An 18,729-nucleotide genomic window follows, 5' to 3' on the forward strand; every position below is an offset into this window, starting at 1 on the left:
TATAATAGGTAGTAAGTACAAACTTGAGATTTCTGTTTTCTTCGAACGTAGACTCACACAAAGGTTTTTAAAATTCCGCCTGAGAAATTATTATCTCGCTGCGTCTGCTAATTAGTTGAATAATGCCTTAATAATTTTATTACAGTCTAGTGCACCTACTAAGTATTTTAATTATAAAAGATAAAATGACTAGGAACTTTTATTTTTAAATTTTTCGTAGATAAAGGTATATTGGTAATGAGATTAATTAGGTTAAATTAATTAATTAGAACAAAAGAAAAATATAACTCTCGACTCTAGTATCATAAGGTCGGATGTGGATTTTTGCTACTTTTCAGGAGAGCCAAAACAAAAATGCTAGGGAAATCGGGTCATAATTTCTAAACTACTAGAGATACAATTTCAGTTGTTTTTGTAATATTTAACACTTAACTGTACCTATCATTAACCATTACTAGAAATACTTTATCATTAATAAATAAAATATAAACTCACAATTTCTTCAAAATGGACGATATGCGACTTTATGCTGGTAAAATTCGTAACTGTGCTAAAAAATTGTGAGCATAAGTTGTAAACCGACTTTATGGCTGCAATTTTTACTATTACAAATTTGAAATAAAAGTCGGATCTATTACTTAATATTTCATAATACGTCTTAACTGATTATACATAAGTAATATTCGGACAAAAGATCACAGTAGTTATCTCACAAAAATCATTTAGGAGTTTTGTGAGATAGCAACAATGTACCTATCTGATTTTTCTGAAACTGATTAGTTAGATCTGAAACATAATAATTGCATTCGCCCGACAGTCTGACCATTGCATCCGTGTAAACCTTGTGACTTCTGAATGAATGAAAATAACATTTACAAATTCACAAATAAAGCCCATTAATTAAAAACAACGGCCAAAAATTGGAAAACAAATTACAAAGTAATTAGAAACCTACAGTGGGCCAAACATTTTTGTGGAATTATATATAGCCTGATTTTCCTTATAATGATTAGGTACGTAAAGTAAGAATGGAGGTCAGCAAAAGTTGGTTATATTTTACAGTGGATAATGGTTTCTCATTACCTATGTCGTATATTGGGCGAAAGCGGGGAAGAATTTTAAGTTTATATGTACCTATAACATACTAATGAAATACAAAAAAGTCTTCTTTAAAGTAGTTTTTATAAAATAATAACACCCAACATTATTGCGTTAGTTGTAGCCAGGTAATATATTCCGAAATCTGAAAATCCCCGCCGTTCTTTTTTTTTTTTGATATAACAAACGGTCCTGATATATCACCTTTGTAAAGGGATGTGGTCTTTAAAAATATGTTGTAGTGCCAAATCAAACTTAATATCAAAAAGTTTTGTTCCTTCGGATGTTCTTGTAAACTGTGACCGGATGTTCTTGTAAACTGTGACCAATCTCTTAGTTTAGTAATCTGCATTGTTTTCAGCTGTTCCCTTTTTTTTCTATTTGTGCATGGATTACATCTTACTCCACGTAGGTACATGTTGCATTTTAGCATAAAGCTTGTGATTTATCACCTTTTCGCTGCAGCTGATGTTTTCAGACCACATTAAAGTAGCAACACTGCTGGTAGCACCATGAATCGTTTTTAAGGTGCAGAAACTACGCAGGTATAAGGATTTACTGTTAGTCAAATCCGGCATTGCCACTTTTGTAATAAAAAAAATACTTTCTGCTTTCTTGAAAACTCCATTGCTTCGGTTTCGACTGTTCTTTTTAACAGATACTTTTTTAAACTGTTTCTTTCGTGTTTTAGTTTCGTAGTTAAGTTTTTTTATTTTTTTACTTTCACTTTTATTAGTTGTTTAATTAATAAATTAATTTATACTACATTTATATATTAACATAATCTAAAGCTTCCTATAATTAGGTATGTTTCGTTAGAATCACTATCATCACATATTGTAGGTGCCTTATAATTTCTGCTCTCGATTAATATCAAATTCGGTTGATTATAAGACGGGTAAAGAAAAAAAAATTGATTAGGTAATCTAATTTTTTAAGGCTACCTTAAAAACTAGGGCAATAAATTTTTGAACTGATGATTTGAACTATGAATCATAAAAAACACCATAAATGCACGGTTTTTTGCTTAGTGGGGTATTATTATAATATATGTTTAGATTTCCATGGTGTGATTTTCGTGGTCCTAAAAGATTTTCTAGTCTACATTTTCAAAATGTCTTCAGCTTTATTCTGGCTCTTTACTTTTTTCCCGCAGTTTAGTCCAAAATTTTGGTGAAATAGGATGGATCTCTTACCTATTAATCACATCAACTTTAATGTAGTCACAAACAAAAAGCTTTATTTCAACTTACTTCCATGAATTTTAGTGCAAAGTTATTTATATTACAAGGCAAAAAGTCTTAAATGATTCACAGTCCAAATATTAATACAAAAAATTCGAAGCATAACATCTGTTGTGATTTTACCTAACAAAATTATTACATATTTTAGAAGCAGAAGTGCGTAACTGCAGTACCAGCTAGTATTACAAATAAACTTATTTCGTAGCATAATGGTCGAACTCAAAATACATCTATCATTTTTCTCCATTGCTTTGGTGCATACATACGCAAGTCAAAAAATATAATTATGGTTCTCCAAATTTTTAGAATGTGTTCAGATACGACATTATGCATGTATTTATCTTTGCAACGAAAAGAGATAGAAATACTGGTGTCAGCTTGGCAGAAAGAGCCCGAAATGCTCATTACCTTTATGTAAAAAAGTGAGTTTGGTCGGAGGTACACATCCGACCTTATGATACTAGAGTCGAGAACTTTCGCCCTTCTTAAAATGACTGCTGTGTAGCCACCTGTGGCGTTAGAGTTACGCTGACTTGCGACAAAAAAGACTCAACTGTATATACATATTTTGTGTTCTCACTTGCCATTTTTGCTTTGTGTCAACTTTGACGTCAAAAATATTGACATGGCAGTGTATACAAAGAGCGAAAATGGCGAGTGAGTTCTCATTTTATACGGAATATAGGTACATACTCGTATACATAATACAAATAACTTTTGAATATCCTGTACACTGTAGGTACAGGCAGCACTAATAAATTCGAAGTTTACTATGAGATAATTGTACTCGTGTTCATAAAAAAAGTTTTTTGAAATGAAAACTTCTTGGCGCGTTGGGCAGTTTTGGGATGGGTAAAAACTTCACGTTCGCGTCACCGACATGCTAATGTTAATAGTGCTTGGTGTGCCGATGTATGCAGAAAATAAAATACCGTTAATGTTTTTAATTTGCAAATTATTATTTTTAAATTTTTGACACAACCATTAATTTGAAATCCAAAAAAAACACTGTTATTTCATAGTTTTCTGTTCTCACTTCTGTTAGCAGTTTCACTGATTGCCAAATTTGTTTTTCAATAAATTCTAAATTTCAATCTACCTATCTTACTTTAATTAAATATCAACTTAATCACAGATGCTTAAATGCTTCTTAAATTAATTTGAGCTCATTTTCATTTTAATGAAGTGTTTTTGTAATTTTGTCCACGAAGCAAGTGTCTAAGAAAGGTGACACTTCAATTTTCTTCCGAAAGTAAATCTCATAATGAGCCTTTAAAATAGATCGTTAAATGTCAACTCATTTATACTGTCTTGTCTTGTCTACTGTCTACGCAGGTCTTTAGTCAAATCTGTTGAGTTGTCCATTAGGGCGTAGTGAAGGATCCCTCATTAATTACCTTTAGAAACAATCGCTGTATCACCTTGTGTTTTAATTGAAACACCCTGAGCCTATTATGTGTCGGGAGTTGAGTGCGCTCAACTAAGAAAATCTCATTTAGACGCACTAATAAATTGTGAGCTGATTCAAGCTAAACTTATTTATTTTAGACTCCGGCCCGTAACGTAACGACTACTTAGATAGAATGGAAAGTATATTTTAAGTTATTTATTTAAGTTCGACCTATAACGTTTTGACATAGTTAATATCAGTTTTTAATTATATGTGCCGTACGTTTTTCTACGTTACATACAGAACTTAGTCCGTAGCCAAGCTAGTGGCTTAAAACTGTTGCGATCGTTATTTCTTGAATAGTTTTTTTAAAAATTTACCGAACCATAAAAGAGGGAGAAAAGTAGGTAAATGAAGACAAAAATGTTACGAGTTTGGTTTTCGCTTCGCGATTTTTGAAATACGAGTATATTATCAACACCATTATCAACGAACAGACACTTAAATTTAAGAGGCTCAGTAGTTCTAAGATGCCTGACTAAGAAAGCTGTGGGAAAAGGTTTAATTATTTCGCGATCTGATAACCATCGCCTCGTGGTCCACGAAAAAAAAAAGTTAATCACACTGAAAAAGGATAATTATTTGGTTCGCATACTAAAATATTTACATTTCGGAAAATGGAAAAGCCGTCGGATGTGTGGGTCATCGCGAGTCACGTTAAATGTTAATCACATCCTGACATTACGTGGTAGGGCCAGTTTTTTTTAATAAAGCTGAAAAAGGTCTAAAATATTAATGTTGTTTGCACATTACGCACGTAAGGCAAGCAACGCAATTTTCAGTACCTACTCGTACCAAAAATTCAGATGAAAATCATCACTTTTCACGCTTAATTTAGAAAGCTGAAACGGTATCCGCTGATGCGCATTTTCACATAGAGAAGTGTAAACAAGGTATTAAAACTACGTTGCATGGTAGACATTATTATATAAATATTTAGAAACAATAAACGCAGGATGTAGGAAACAAATAACAACTACCTAGTGGGAACCGCCAAAGAAAAAGCGGTAGAAATTCAAATATACCGATCTCGATCCCAAGAAGTTCGAGATTTTTTTAATAATAGAACGAAGGAACTTTTGCACCAATCCAATATTAAACAGTATAGCCTCTCATCACCAGAAGTATCCTATTATCCTTACAGTACAAACTTGAATGGTTCGATGTAAAAGGAGTGCAGTTTGCCAGCTACTATTGTAATGCGTTCATGTTTTTGTTTGGAACTTCAATGGCTTGTTCAATTTGCCGTAGATAACTTGAAACTCTATAACTTCCAAGACTTTATATTAATAGAGCTGTGTTCGAGTGTCTTGCCCGAAGTTTTAATATGAGAGGGGTGTTTCTTGTAACAAGTATTCATACTAAGTACTATTATAAATTCGAAAGTGTCTGTCTATGACATTATCACGGCCCATCCATTTAACTGATTTTGACGTTTAGAACAGAGAAAGTTTGCATACCAAAAAGGGACATTTATCCCGGAAAACCAATGAGTAGCTACGGGAATTTCAAAGGCCTGCCCGTTTAATAGAATTTCACGTTTGATATATATACTATTTCTGGATAATGGATGATTTAGACTAAAACATATTTACATCGAGAATCGACACTCTAGCCCTATAAATTAACTAGCTATGCTTGCGACTTCGTCCGCGTCGACTACATAAATTTTGAACCACTATTTCACCCCCTTAGGAGTCGAATTTTCAAAAATCCTTTCTTAGTGGATGCCTACGTCATAATAGCTATCTGCATGCCAAATTTTCTGTGCGTTGATAGTCATTCAGTCAGCCAGTCAGTCACCTTTTCCTTTTATATATTTAGATAATTAGGTGAAAGATCCCACAACTAAAAAATAAAATTCCATAACTGATAGATATAATATATCTATCAGTTATATGTACCTATCAACATACTCCACAAACTCTGGGTCTAGAAACTTTTTGTATGAAAATTTTCTCTATAAGTAGGCTTGACTTACTAAGAAAAAAAAACAGAAATCTCACCCAAGTGTAGCCGGGGTTTAACGGAAAGGGTTACCGAGTGTTATCAGATAATTTTGATGATAAAGACCGACTTCATAACGTCATCTTTGAGGCGTAGATTAACAAAATTAGAGAAGAGCCACGGACACCGTAAAATTTAATAACATTAAAATTTCGCTACTGCGATCATAAACTTTATGATATTATAGCGAAAATTTCTTCCAAATATTGCAACCTTTAAATGGTAGGTATAACACCAAATAAATCGCCTATTGCAAGTGGAGGGTCTAGCACTGCGCCTTCCGGTGCGAGGTCGCCCTTGGGACCCCAACGTCTATTACCCCAATGTCTTCAAGATTAATTCATTAAAATTTAATTTTACTAAACAACTAAACTAATAGTATAATAATTAAATATGAAAATTACAAATCGAAAATTTTCACTGAAAGTGTATTTCTATTGCCACTAAAATAATGACTAAATAAACAAATCCATCTAAGTTTGTAATCTTATTTACAGTTTAAACAAACTGAGACGCAAATTGGGTGCGAATTTGATTTGATGAACTCATAATCACTTCGGCTGGGTCAGTGTTGATCATTCAGTAAATATTGGTTTTTACGGGATATTTACCAGATCCTTAATAACTTTAGTAATTAAGTGTAACTTTCGTTTATTGCAAATACTTATATGCATATTGCTTTTTGTATAGATAATATTGGAAAATAATACAAAATTTTACGACCACTTTTTATAAGCAGCTAACAAGTAATTTGAAAAATTTAAAAACCCAACTGCGGTTTGCACTGCATCAGGTCTGGTGTTTTATTAAGTGGAAAAAAATTAGATTTATAACATTTCAAAATAGCATGGATACAGCTGCCATTATTTTCAATTTTTTTTATTGGTAATCTAGTGATTCAGGGGAGTTTGGTTAAGATCTACGGAGATGAATGGCAGAAACTTCTACCGCCAAGCTAACAGTAAATTACTGGCGACCATTGGAATAGTTACAAACAGTACACTTTTCAAACTATCAGTGAAATATTGAGCTCGGTTTAACTTTTTTTTTGCTCTATGTACCAGTAGAAGGTATATAGTTATATAGGTATAAATATAAATAAAATGGTATATACATACAGAAAAAACTAAAAAAAAAACTTATCACTAAAAATTTTATATTTACAAAAAATATACGCCGTCCAAATGTTCATTTATGGGCATTGTGCCCAAAACACTGGCGCTATTACCTCCCTGAACAGCAAGGCTCAACCGTTGAGGTCAGATGGGTCACCAGACGCGTGGATCAGCTTGAATAAAATGGTTGAATTTAGGGTCGTTACGCGTTGGTGCTTACCTACAGAAATTAATCACATAATCTCCAGATTAGGATTTGACGAAATTGCCGAATGTAGATCGCATTTCTATGTATTGTGATTAGTTAATACAAAGGTGGCTTAGCAATCCAATACGTAATTTTGTTTCGTTTACAAATCATTGCGTCATGACTAATTACAACAATCATTTTAGCTAGTCATCAGAGCTATAACTTTCGCTATCATTGCTTTTTTGACCGGCTTTACCCACCTTAATCTTTAAATTATCATGAAGCAGATTTTTTGGTCTGTCACACGATTGCTAGTTTTATAGCTACATACATTTTATCAATCATATTTTATTTTATTTAATATGGATATCTCTCCGTCGGCAACCACTGGTAACTTTCATATTGGCTGAATACCTATGAAAAAAAATACGGACCCATATACGTCCAGTTGTGGACGTCTATGGGTCGACGGCGACGATGATAATGATTTTGTTATGGAAGATACTACTAAATTAAATTACTCTAGCTATTACTTGAGGCTAGTTAAACTTTGTATAATCTCCTCAGTTTAATAATGAAATTAGCCCGACGGTATGTACCTAGCTCACGTTTGTTTTAAGTTAGTTTTATAAAAAGTTTCATTAAAATTCATCTTCTTTTTTTAATACATAAAACACCAAAAATATTTCTACCTTTGTCCGTTATAGACTTTGAAACCATCAAACCCATGTGCCCTAAACATGGTTTTAGAGTTTTTTTTATTTTTTTTAGTTTTTTAGCGTAGTAGCCGTTAGTTTTTAATAAAAGTAATAATTATTATTGTACTTGCAATGTTGACGTACTTATATGTATTTATGGATCTCACGAAATAGGTCACTAAACACCCTCTTCTGCATAAATTATAGTGTTAATTAAAAATAACTCTTCGCTTCCACCTGTTTTAAATATATAGGTATAAAATTGGTTCACTTTTTCTATGTATAATACAATAATATTATTTAATATAACAATCATATAACGGGAGGTTCTGTGAGCCCAGCGCGTTATTATCCTAAGAAGACCCCTACCATCGTATAATGATTAATGGAAAGGAGTCACAACCCTCAACAATTTTTTTTTAAAATGAGAAATATGACAGACATTGTCATATGAATTCAATAAGAAATACAAGAAATGTTTTTACGAGAGATTTCACCGCGATTATTTAGCCTCATCTGGTGACAGAAGGGCCGGCTCATTATTTGCACAAAGGATCAGCCTGGCTGTCCAGCGTGAAAATGCAGCCAGTATTCTTTGGGCACCATTTCACGCGGGTATGATTTGTGTAATTAGATATAGCTAGCTTTAAGTTATATAGAAATACAATATTGTGCTGGCTATAAGTTTTATAGAAATATAATATTTTGTTTATTTATGTTCAAAAACAATGTTTATAGTTTTTGGAAACAAACCTAACTTTCACATATGTACCTAAGTTTTGTCCACTACGTTCATTTTAAATATTTTTTGAAGCGGCAACAGGATGAGAAAACTTTCAAATTTTTCACCCAATAAAGTTCTAGTAACTTACCTGAAATCGTAAACGTCACGGACACTGCACCGAAAGACGCGTCGTGCGCGCTAAGTAGTTCAACCCGGAATGGGCCAGGCGGGTTAGAGTGGTCCGTTATATACCAAGGCAAGTTCGTAGAGGTTGGTCTACAGCACGCCGCGCCCAGCGTAGGCGTGCGTAGGCATCAACCTACGACGCGCTACGGTGCTACGTGCTACGGTGCTACGTGCATCAGAGGTACAGGATTTGGAAGGAACGTTTTATAGGGTTCTACATGTCATTGGGTTCTACTAATGGATTTTAGCTTGTAAACTTGATCATAAACATAGAGTAGGATTCTCCTAAATGAAACATACAAGAGTAAAATTCCACCAGCCATAAATGCTGATGTGACCAATCCTTAACCTCGAGTTTAAATTTGTAAGGTTTTTTATTTAAGAAGAATTAATAGCCATTTCAGCATCACTAGCCATATCACTAGTCTCTAGCCATATTATAAATGCGATAGTATGTTTGTTTGTTGGTTTATTGGTTTGTTGGTTTGTCCTTCAATCACGCTGCAACGGAGCAACATAATATTAACCTGTCTTTTTACATGGATATAGTTGGACCACACAACCCACGAAGACTACGAACTATAAATAGCAGGAGATCTTTTAGTCCACAGGTCCACTCTCTATTCCCATACTTTCATAGTCCAATATAAAGGCAATATAGCAAGGTCGGGAAGATATTAAGCACGAGACCAACGACATTATGTGCTCTCTGGCGTAGGGCGATATGAACCTCCCGACTCCAGGATATAAGCGATTTTTTTTGACAGTTAACCCCAATAACTTTTAACAGACCAACAGAACAATTGTAATAATATCACTATAATTGCATAAAAAATCCAAAATGACAAGCCAAGAAAAATACATCGACAAATGTTATATCAGTTTTTATTATTACTGATGATTTCGATTATGTGTATGAAAAACAACGCCATGTGCTGTTTAAAAAAAACAGTAAGTACCTAGTTTCCTTTATGTTTTATTATTTTACTAGCTGATGCCTGCGACTTCGTCTGCGTGGGTTTAGGTTTCTAAAATCCTGTGGGAACTCTTTGATTTTCTGGGATAAAAAGTACTCTATGTCCGTTCCCGGAATGTAAGCTAACTCCGTACTTATCAAACATCAAAATCGACTATACTGTTGGCCCGTGAAAACCACAGACATAAAGACACACTTCCACATTTATAATATTACTATACATAGTATGGATTTTTTATTGCATATTTATTTCTAGGATATTAAAAAAATGTATTTTTATTGGAATAGTTCATGTGAAGTTTGCTTAAAAGCGTATTTAAAATTAGGGATTCATTAGTGTCTATAATAGGCTACTTGACTCATATCTAATTTCGTCCAATAAATGATTATTTATTATAGTATTTTGCTTAAGACAACGAAATATATCAATAACAATTATTAAAAACGCAGGATGGATATATAAATCCAATTTAAAAAAATACAGTTTTTATTTTTATTTGAAACGCAGAAAACGCTGTCAGCCATGATGTGACGTCATTAAATATGTAAACAAAGAAATGTCATCCCTATGTCACGCGGGGACTAACGTAGTATCCATAATCCATATATATAAAATTTAGAGTCCTGACTAACTTATATATCAACGCACAGCCTAAAAAGCTGGTCCTAGATACATGAAATTTGGTGGGTGTGTTCTTTGTAGGTAAAGAGAAGGTATCCACTAGGAAAGGATTTTTTGAAATTCCACCCCTAAGTGGGTTAAATGGAGGTTTGAAATTTATGAAGTCCACGCGGGCGAAGTCACGTGCATAAGCTAGTTTTTATATATTTCTAAAAACTCATAGTAAACGTAAAAAAATATCGTTTTCTCTTTATAAATTGAATAAGTTATTAAGTAAGACTTACAACAAAGTGATCTTTGCAAAAATAAATTTGGGTTGAAGTCGTTAGTCATATAGGATCCCTTTAAGCAAGTCTTTGCGTGTTACGTATATTTATTTCACTGGGCACTCTAATCCACAAGTTTCCTGTGGTCTTTATCGATGCGTTTTTTACTTTCTCGGATGATACAATAACGATAATTACTATATTTTTCATGTAAACTAGTATAGAAGTCATGTTTATTAAACTTTGGGAGGTTATGCTGTTGTTTACAAATGCATGACGTCAGAGCACAGATAATCTATCGGCCAAACATGGCCGACCAGTGTTTTCACCTGTCTAAGAAAAATATATTTTTAAATTAAAGTTTTACGGTTATTAGGGCGCAAAAAAATATAGTGTTAATTTTTTTGATATAATAGGACAAATATTAACCATTTAAGACCAACTTAAAAAAAGTGTCAAGTAGCCTATTAACCAATAACATTTGAGACCTATATTTAAATATTCTCTACTCACCCACGTATGTAATTCTGCTACTAGATTAACATGACCATAACTTTTTAGATGCTTAAATTATGTACGCTAATTACCGTAATTAGGAACCACTTCTGAAAGAAGAAATACATAAGTAAGTATATGTGTAAGCGACTAAAACTGAAACAAACATTACATCAGAAAGAATTTCATTCTTTAAGCGTTAATTCTTTTAAGAATCACACCAGCACCGTTAATTGTAACATCATTTAGCAATTATCTCTTAACTCATTCTTAACACTTAGGTACCCTTAAGCTACGCTACAGAACAATGTTCTTAATTATCATTTTTCCTCCATTCATTACCAAACATTTCATCGACTTCAATCGTATGTATTATACAATCTTATTACGATTGCGTACAGGGTGTAACCAGAACGATAGCAAAAACGAAGACAGGTGATAGTACTGATGATTATACTGATATGATATCACAAAAAAAAAAAATCTTATACTTTGTTAAAGTTATATTTAGTGCAAATAAAACATCTGATTGACGTTAGAGGTCAACAAACGTTGAGGAAGTAGGGCATTCGGAATCAATGCCACGTCGTAAGTGGGGACTTGACCTCAGTTTTGTACACTATACATTGCGTGTTTGAAAAATACTAAATCACATACAGTAAGTGGTTAAGGATGGACCGAAAGGCGAAAATTCAATAAGAGAATTATTGAAAGCCGCGGAATCCAATTTATCCGATGGAAATTCGATATAAATCAGTTTGCTGTCCAGTATCTTATAGTAATAAATTGTCATTTTTCTATAGACAGACGTGCATACGAGACATCAGTGCTTCAAGTATATCTATAAGTTTGGGAAACAATTTATAGACTAGCGCTTGACTGTACTTAATCGAACTGCTGGCAAGTGTTGGATGTAGAGATGAAGTGCGCTTGCCTAGAAGATACCTATCCATCATCATCCATCCATCAGCCTGTTTGGGTCCACTGCTGGACATAGGCCTTTCCAAGAGCGTGCCACCAAACACGTTCATGACTCACGGTTCAGTTTACGTCATTATTTTTATCCTAGTTTATAATAAAGTAATAAAAAATTGGAGTCAAATACCCAATTGGTAGATCTAAAAATAATTCAATTCAAAAAACTAAAATAGGAAACTTATCAAAGACACAAATCGAATCGAGACAAAATCACAGTGAGTTAGGAGGACTTTGTGACGGAAAACATTTTCCCCTAATGCCACATTGCTCTCCGAAGAGATTTCTGATAAGATAGGACACAATTTGTTAACAAATTGGTGAAGGGTGTAGGCCTATGCGTTTTATTTTATTGATTTGTCACTTTATTTTTACTATTGCTTTTTTAAAAATCTATTTTAATTACTAGCTGCTCCCCAACCATCCCCGTACTTCAAGGAATATTATGAAAAAAGAATTAGCGAAATCAGTTCAGCTGTTCTCGAGATTTGCGATTAGCAACACATTCAGTTATTCATTTTTATGTATAGATATATAAAAGCTAAAGCTGAGTGACTGACTGACTGATCTATCAACGCACAGCTCTGCATGCACTAGCACTGGGATGCTAATTATTTTAGCCCGATCCGTCCCACTGGATTTTAGCATGCAGATAGCTATTATGGCGTAGACATCCGCTAAGAAAGAATTTTTGAAAATTCAACCCCTAAATGGATAATATAGGGGTTTAAAATTGCTGTAGCCCTCGCAGATGAAGTCACGTGCATAAGCTAGTGCTATAATAATACTTAAAAGCTAACCTTATCTAATTACTGTACGAACCACAATAATGTTTATCTACAATAATTATCATTATTTATATTCTTTTCTTATTTGTAACGTAGCACGTAGCAAGAAGTTTGAGTTCCGTTCTATCTGCTAACAATACTTAATAATAACTATTATAAATTTGAAAGTGTCTGTCTATCCGTGCGCTAGCTTTTCACGCTCCATCCATTTAACCGATTTTGACGAAATATGATACAAAGACAGCTTGCATCCCGGGGATGGACAAAGGCTACTTTATCCGGAAAATTAAAGAATTCATAATTCAGAACATATGTATATCTGATTTTAACTGTATGTATGTGTTGGCCCTTAGAATATCTACGTTATTATAGTACGCAACAGGTCGAGATGACAATCGGGGTATGAGGCGGCGGGACGCTCCGCATACCCGCACGTCAGCCGCGCTATTCCGCACCGGTTTAGCGCGGGTACTGTGCAGGTGTACGGGACGTCCTCTCCCCGATTGCCACCTTGACCTGTCGCATAGTATACGTCTTATTTTCCTAAGTAAATTAAACCTTTGACGCCAACGTAAACGTGAACTTTATGTTTGAGAAGTTAACTTAAGTATAGGTAGTATTCGATATTATTATAATAATAGGATGAGACGGGTAGGATGTTACTTCCTCATTTTGGCTGCAAAATAACTTAAAGTCATTAAACTTAATTATAAAGGCTTGGACACAAAGAAAGCGCGACGATAGCTATTTTATTTGTTGAAGCTATCTTCTACCATTCTTTATGGAGCCTTAGGCCATAGGGCTTTCAAGGGATTAGATGTGATTAGACATTTTAATAGGAACAAAGACATATACCTAAGTAATATAACACTGCATATTGCGTGTAGGTACTATAAGCTGTTATGTACTTAGCTAGGTAAACCACGAGATTTATTTATACGTTAGCACATTTGTAGTGGTAGTAACAAAGTCATAAAGGTGATTATCCATGTCTTATTTCCTTGAGCCCCAAACCGTAACAATATGTAGGTACACAAGTACTTATGAGCTCTTCAACTAAAAGGTTGCTTATCCTACCTAATCTTAATAATAAATGCATATATTCAAGAAGCTCCAAGCAAATTTGTTTCAACCTATATACAATCCATCCGGATTGCTTTTAGCCATCGAGTTAGAATTTAGACCGTAGAGTAGCGAGCTAAGTACATACATTATCCGCAAAAAAAATAAGCTCTAAAAAAAGATGTAGGTACGTACCTACCTAGCTTGGAACTACTAGACATTTTTAAGTACTTAAGTAAATATATTTAAGTTCATTTACTTAACATTAAAGAAATAAAGAAAGAAAAATCTTTATTTTATAGTATCTTTATAAATATTATTATGATAATTATATCGGCGCTTCTTCTACTTGAGGTCTTTTGACTTTACTACTCAAGTATTAGAGGCGCCGCCGGGATAACCTAACCAGTTCTATGGTATGGTAATGTGTGGTACAGCTTTAACAAATAAACGTTTTTTCTTTCTTTCTTTCTTTCTTTCTTTCTTTCTTATATGTTGTACTGAAGTTGCCTCAAGGCTACAGTTTTTTTAATCTATTAGGAGGGCAGCTATTTTTAAATTTCTATTATAATTTTAGCGGCAATAAAAATGCACATTCTGTAAAAATTTTGGCTCTACCTATTATGGTTCACGAGATACAGCCCGCTAACAGTCAGATGGACGGACGGACAGTGGGGTCTTAGTAACAGGGTCCTTCGAGTACGGAACTCTAAAAATTGAGTCAAAGTAAACCAATAGCAATTATTTCATGAATGACAAAAACACGATTATCTCGGTCAGGTTGAGTGTAATTTATGAAACATTGCTGCTCTTGTGATATGACATTACAACTCTATGCTCTTAGCTTTCAAATCGTAGTAAAATTTGCATATACGCAATCTAATATATATTTTATGCACTCAATACAAACTATAAACTCCAGTACAAATACTAATACCTACCGTTACTCGGAACCGATTCAAGATCCAAGAAGAAAAAACTAGCTTTTTTCCGCGACGTTGTCTGCAGTAGTACCTAAATAACAAAATAAGCTAGCTTTCTGGCTGTTAATTACAAATGTATACCTTGTACACATATGTAATTAACAGCCTAGGTATCTTTTCTCTGGAATAAAGTAGCTTCCTAATTGTGAAAGAATTATTAAAATGGGTTCTGTAGTTTCAGAGTTTGTTGATTTCAAACAAACAAACAAATCTTTCCTCTTTGTAGTATTATTTAGTTTATGGAGAACTCTATTAGGCATGCAGGTTCCCTCACGATGTTTTCTTTCACCGTTAAAGCAAGTGGTATTTACAAGCTAAAAACGCGCATAACTCCGAAAAGTTAGATGTACGTGCCCGGAGTCGAACCCCCGACCCGAAAAGGAGGCCAACGTCTTAACCACTAGGCTGTCGCCACTAGCTATCAGTTGTCACTTTTTTTAGATCTGAGAAAATTCAAAAACTATTAGAAAATACATAATTATGTACTTATTACTCGATTAATGATTGATTACTTTTTAGACAAGTTTTAATTTTATTTTCATTTTTGCTATTTGTCTAAGTATTCAATGTGACTAATTTTATTAAAAGTATGAACACGTTGTTAGGTACATCTATTGCATGCTAATAGGAAGACATTGGCTGTACCTCTTTGTTTTGTAACATCTCCACTGTTTACCCATATTATCTATAATATAAAAATGAATCACCAAATGTGTTGGTCATCGCAAATCTGGAGAACCGCTGAACCGATTTCGCTAATTCTTTTTGTATAATATTCCTTGAAGTACGAGGATGGTTCTTACGGAGAGAAAAATTTAATTCAACCTCCCCCTCAATTTCCCAAACTCCACCCGAGCGAAGCCGGGGCGGTCCAGCTAGTTCGCAATAAAGAAATTTGAATAAACATTTTCATAGTAAGTAAATAAATCTAACAGTTACGTTTGCAGCAAGAACAATTTTTATAGCTCATTTACAAGCAAATTTTTCTCATATTTTTTGATATTGTGGAAGTACGGGTATTTACTTACTAGATTAAAAAAAGCTGATTCTTATTGCAAATCTCTTGCAGTATTTTATTATGTTTTGCTCAGGATATTGTATTGGAAATCAGATATGAAGAATACTGAGTTCATATCGAGATTGTATTTGCTAACTAAGCAAACACATAATATTATAACATAGGTACTTATTTAAGCGAAAACAATCCATGACCTATACTAATATTATGAATGCCAAAGTGTGTCTATTCTTTCTATCTATCTACAGTACGCGGCAGAAAGTAATGTAGGTACATTAACATTTAGAAGGAGATGGCAGATTTGTAGAGCATTGTCTCTATCGTTGAGACCGACAAAAGGTCATAATATAGGTATGAGTCATGAGTGACAGAGACAAAGCCGTACTGTAGCTCAAGCGCTGAACTCCTCTTACCTAAAGGTACACAGTTGGTATCCTGGATACTTTTTTATCCCAGAGTTTAAAAAAAATTCACTACACCCTTGACCACAATCACATCTGATGGAAGTGGTGATATGGTCTAAGATAGGATAAATTTGCCTAGAAGATGCCTATTTGAAATTGATAGAAACACAGATCGTGGAAAGCTATTAAAAGCCTATCTACCTACTTATAATAAAGTGTTGTCGCTAAAATCTCATACTGAAGGACTTTCCACAAAGTCAGCCATTTAAATTAAACGAAAAAGATTCAAAGAAATTTCAAGCGAACAGTCGCTCATTTGAAAAAAATTCAATGAAATCGTTCAACCAAATGAATTTGGGGCAAAATTAGAATCGTCATTTCACAATTTTCTGAATTAGTAGCTAACGCAGACCGCCGACGACCATTTTTTTCTGAGATTCTGTCAACGGCTGACTTTATGGTCTGAAAGTCTCAACTAGTTTGTCTCAACTCTGACTCAACGAGACACTAAGTTATTGAATAAAAATTAAAAAAACCGACCATGTGCGAGTCAAACTCGTGCACCAAGGGTTCCGTACTTCAGAAAAAGAAAAACGGAATCACTTTAGTTAACGAAACGTAAATCTAACTTTTTTTGTAGAGGTTCATTGTTCATACCAAAAAACTATGTCAGTTAGAGCATTGGTTTTATTTTTCCTGTAAAAAAGACATATACCTACTTCTATTGGCCATAATTATTTCAGATTTTTCAATTGGTAAACTTTCGAAATAAATGGGGGAGGGTATTTTTTTTTTGCACGAGAAATCAATAACTATTAGGCGAGAAAATAAATAAAAATCTATTTTAGAATGTACAGGTAAAGCCCTTTCATATAATACCCCACTTGGTATAGTTGTCTTACTGAGATTTCTCCATAATACTCTCAAAGGTGTGTGAAGTCTGCCAATCCGTATTTGACTAGCATAGTGAACTAAGTATGGCATAAACCTTTCTCATTCTGCAAGGGACCCGTGCTTAGTAGTAAGCCGATAAAGAAATGTGATTTATGATGACAATTCAATCGTATGGCAAAATACATGAAACTAGGTTTGAGTGGTTAGACTAGTGGTTATATCTACCTAATCAACTTTATATTGTAATTTGAATAAAGGCCGAGCCAGGGTGTTGTAAAGAAGCCCTCCACAGTTCACATCGGTCTCTACCGGCGGTTTACAAAAGTGAGACCGATGTGGGAGGGCTTGTTTACAACAGTCTGGCTCGGCCTTTAGACTACTCCATCTATATGCGTCGGCCTTAACGCTTTACTTAAGACTTTACCTCCGTTTACTTGCTAAGAGAGCGTTAACTCAATAGAGTCACTAGTACATAATATAAAAATGTAGGTATCTTTTACTGGATACATAAGAGTATTTATAGGTCTATGACACAATTTTTATCATGTAAGTAGGTAGGTCTGGAATCGCTCTAGAGGGAAAAGTGGAAAAAACCTTGTTGGTGCAGAATATTTTTGAAAATTATTAAAACTTACAACCGGAATCGTCTCCTTCGAGACTAATATAATAAAGTAAATAAGCGTGAGCGTGTGTACCTAACTAAAATATATGAGTACACCACAGAGATACAAAATCTACAGATTCCTGCGACTTAACCTTTCTTCAAGAATCAAGAAGATTTAATCCAAGGTTATCCGTTAGGCCTCGAATCAAACTTTAAACAGACCAGACAGATACAATTTCATATTTACAAAATTAGTTATTATGTCTAACTAGATGATGCCCGCGACTTCCTCCGCGAGGATTTAGGTTTTTCAAAAATCCCATGGGAACTCTTTGATTTTCCGGGATAAAAAGCCTATGTCCTTCCCCGGGACGTAAGCTAACTCTGTACCAAATTTAATCAAAATCGGTTAAACTGTTGGGCCGTGAAAAGCTAGCAGACAGACAGACAGACAGACACACTTTCGCATTTATAATATTAGTATGGATTGTAGGGTTACCTCTAAATTAAATTTCCAATAAACCTTTCAATCGCAGAAATCAAACCTACCTTGTATACCAGTATTTTATCATTGTTATTATAAGTAGGTATACCAATTTCCCTGTAAACAACAGATAAAGAACAATTTTATACAGACAAAATAAAAGTAAATTGAAAAGGAATCCATAAGAACGTCGGTATGTATTATTTACCCACAGAATTCGAATTCTATGGTATTGTGTTATCCATCAAGGTATTATGGAGCACTGAGTAAACGAGCAGCAGTGAAGAATTCATAGCCACGATCACTCTGATGTCAAGATAGAACGATTGAGAAGAAGATGGAGCAAACACGTCATTACGGTGAGGGTGTTGTGGTAAGCGATCGTCGATCGAGAGTCGCGAAAAACAAACACCAGAAAACAGAGGCCTCAATAATTGGTGATGCCA

General features: G+C 34.1%; 1 protein-coding gene across 2 annotated transcripts in view; it reads right to left on the reverse strand.

Annotated features, from left to right (window-relative positions):
* LOC117988353 (allatotropins-like) overlaps positions 1–8,832 on the reverse strand; it is a 36,843-nt gene extending 28,011 nt beyond the window's left edge. Inside the window, exon 1 of one of the 2 annotated variants that reach the window (XM_069503003.1) lies at positions 8,675–8,832. The gene's annotated coding sequence lies outside the window, so the exon portion shown is untranslated. The remainder of the gene's footprint in view (positions 1–8,674) is intronic. The other variant, XM_069503004.1, reaches the window with a different exon arrangement.
* Between the last annotated feature and the right edge of the window lie 9,897 nt (positions 8,833–18,729).

Source organism: Maniola hyperantus, chromosome 14 (assembly GCF_902806685.2).
Source record: "Maniola hyperantus chromosome 14, iAphHyp1.2, whole genome shotgun sequence".
NCBI classification, from domain to species: domain Eukaryota; kingdom Metazoa; phylum Arthropoda; class Insecta; order Lepidoptera; family Nymphalidae; genus Maniola; species Maniola hyperantus.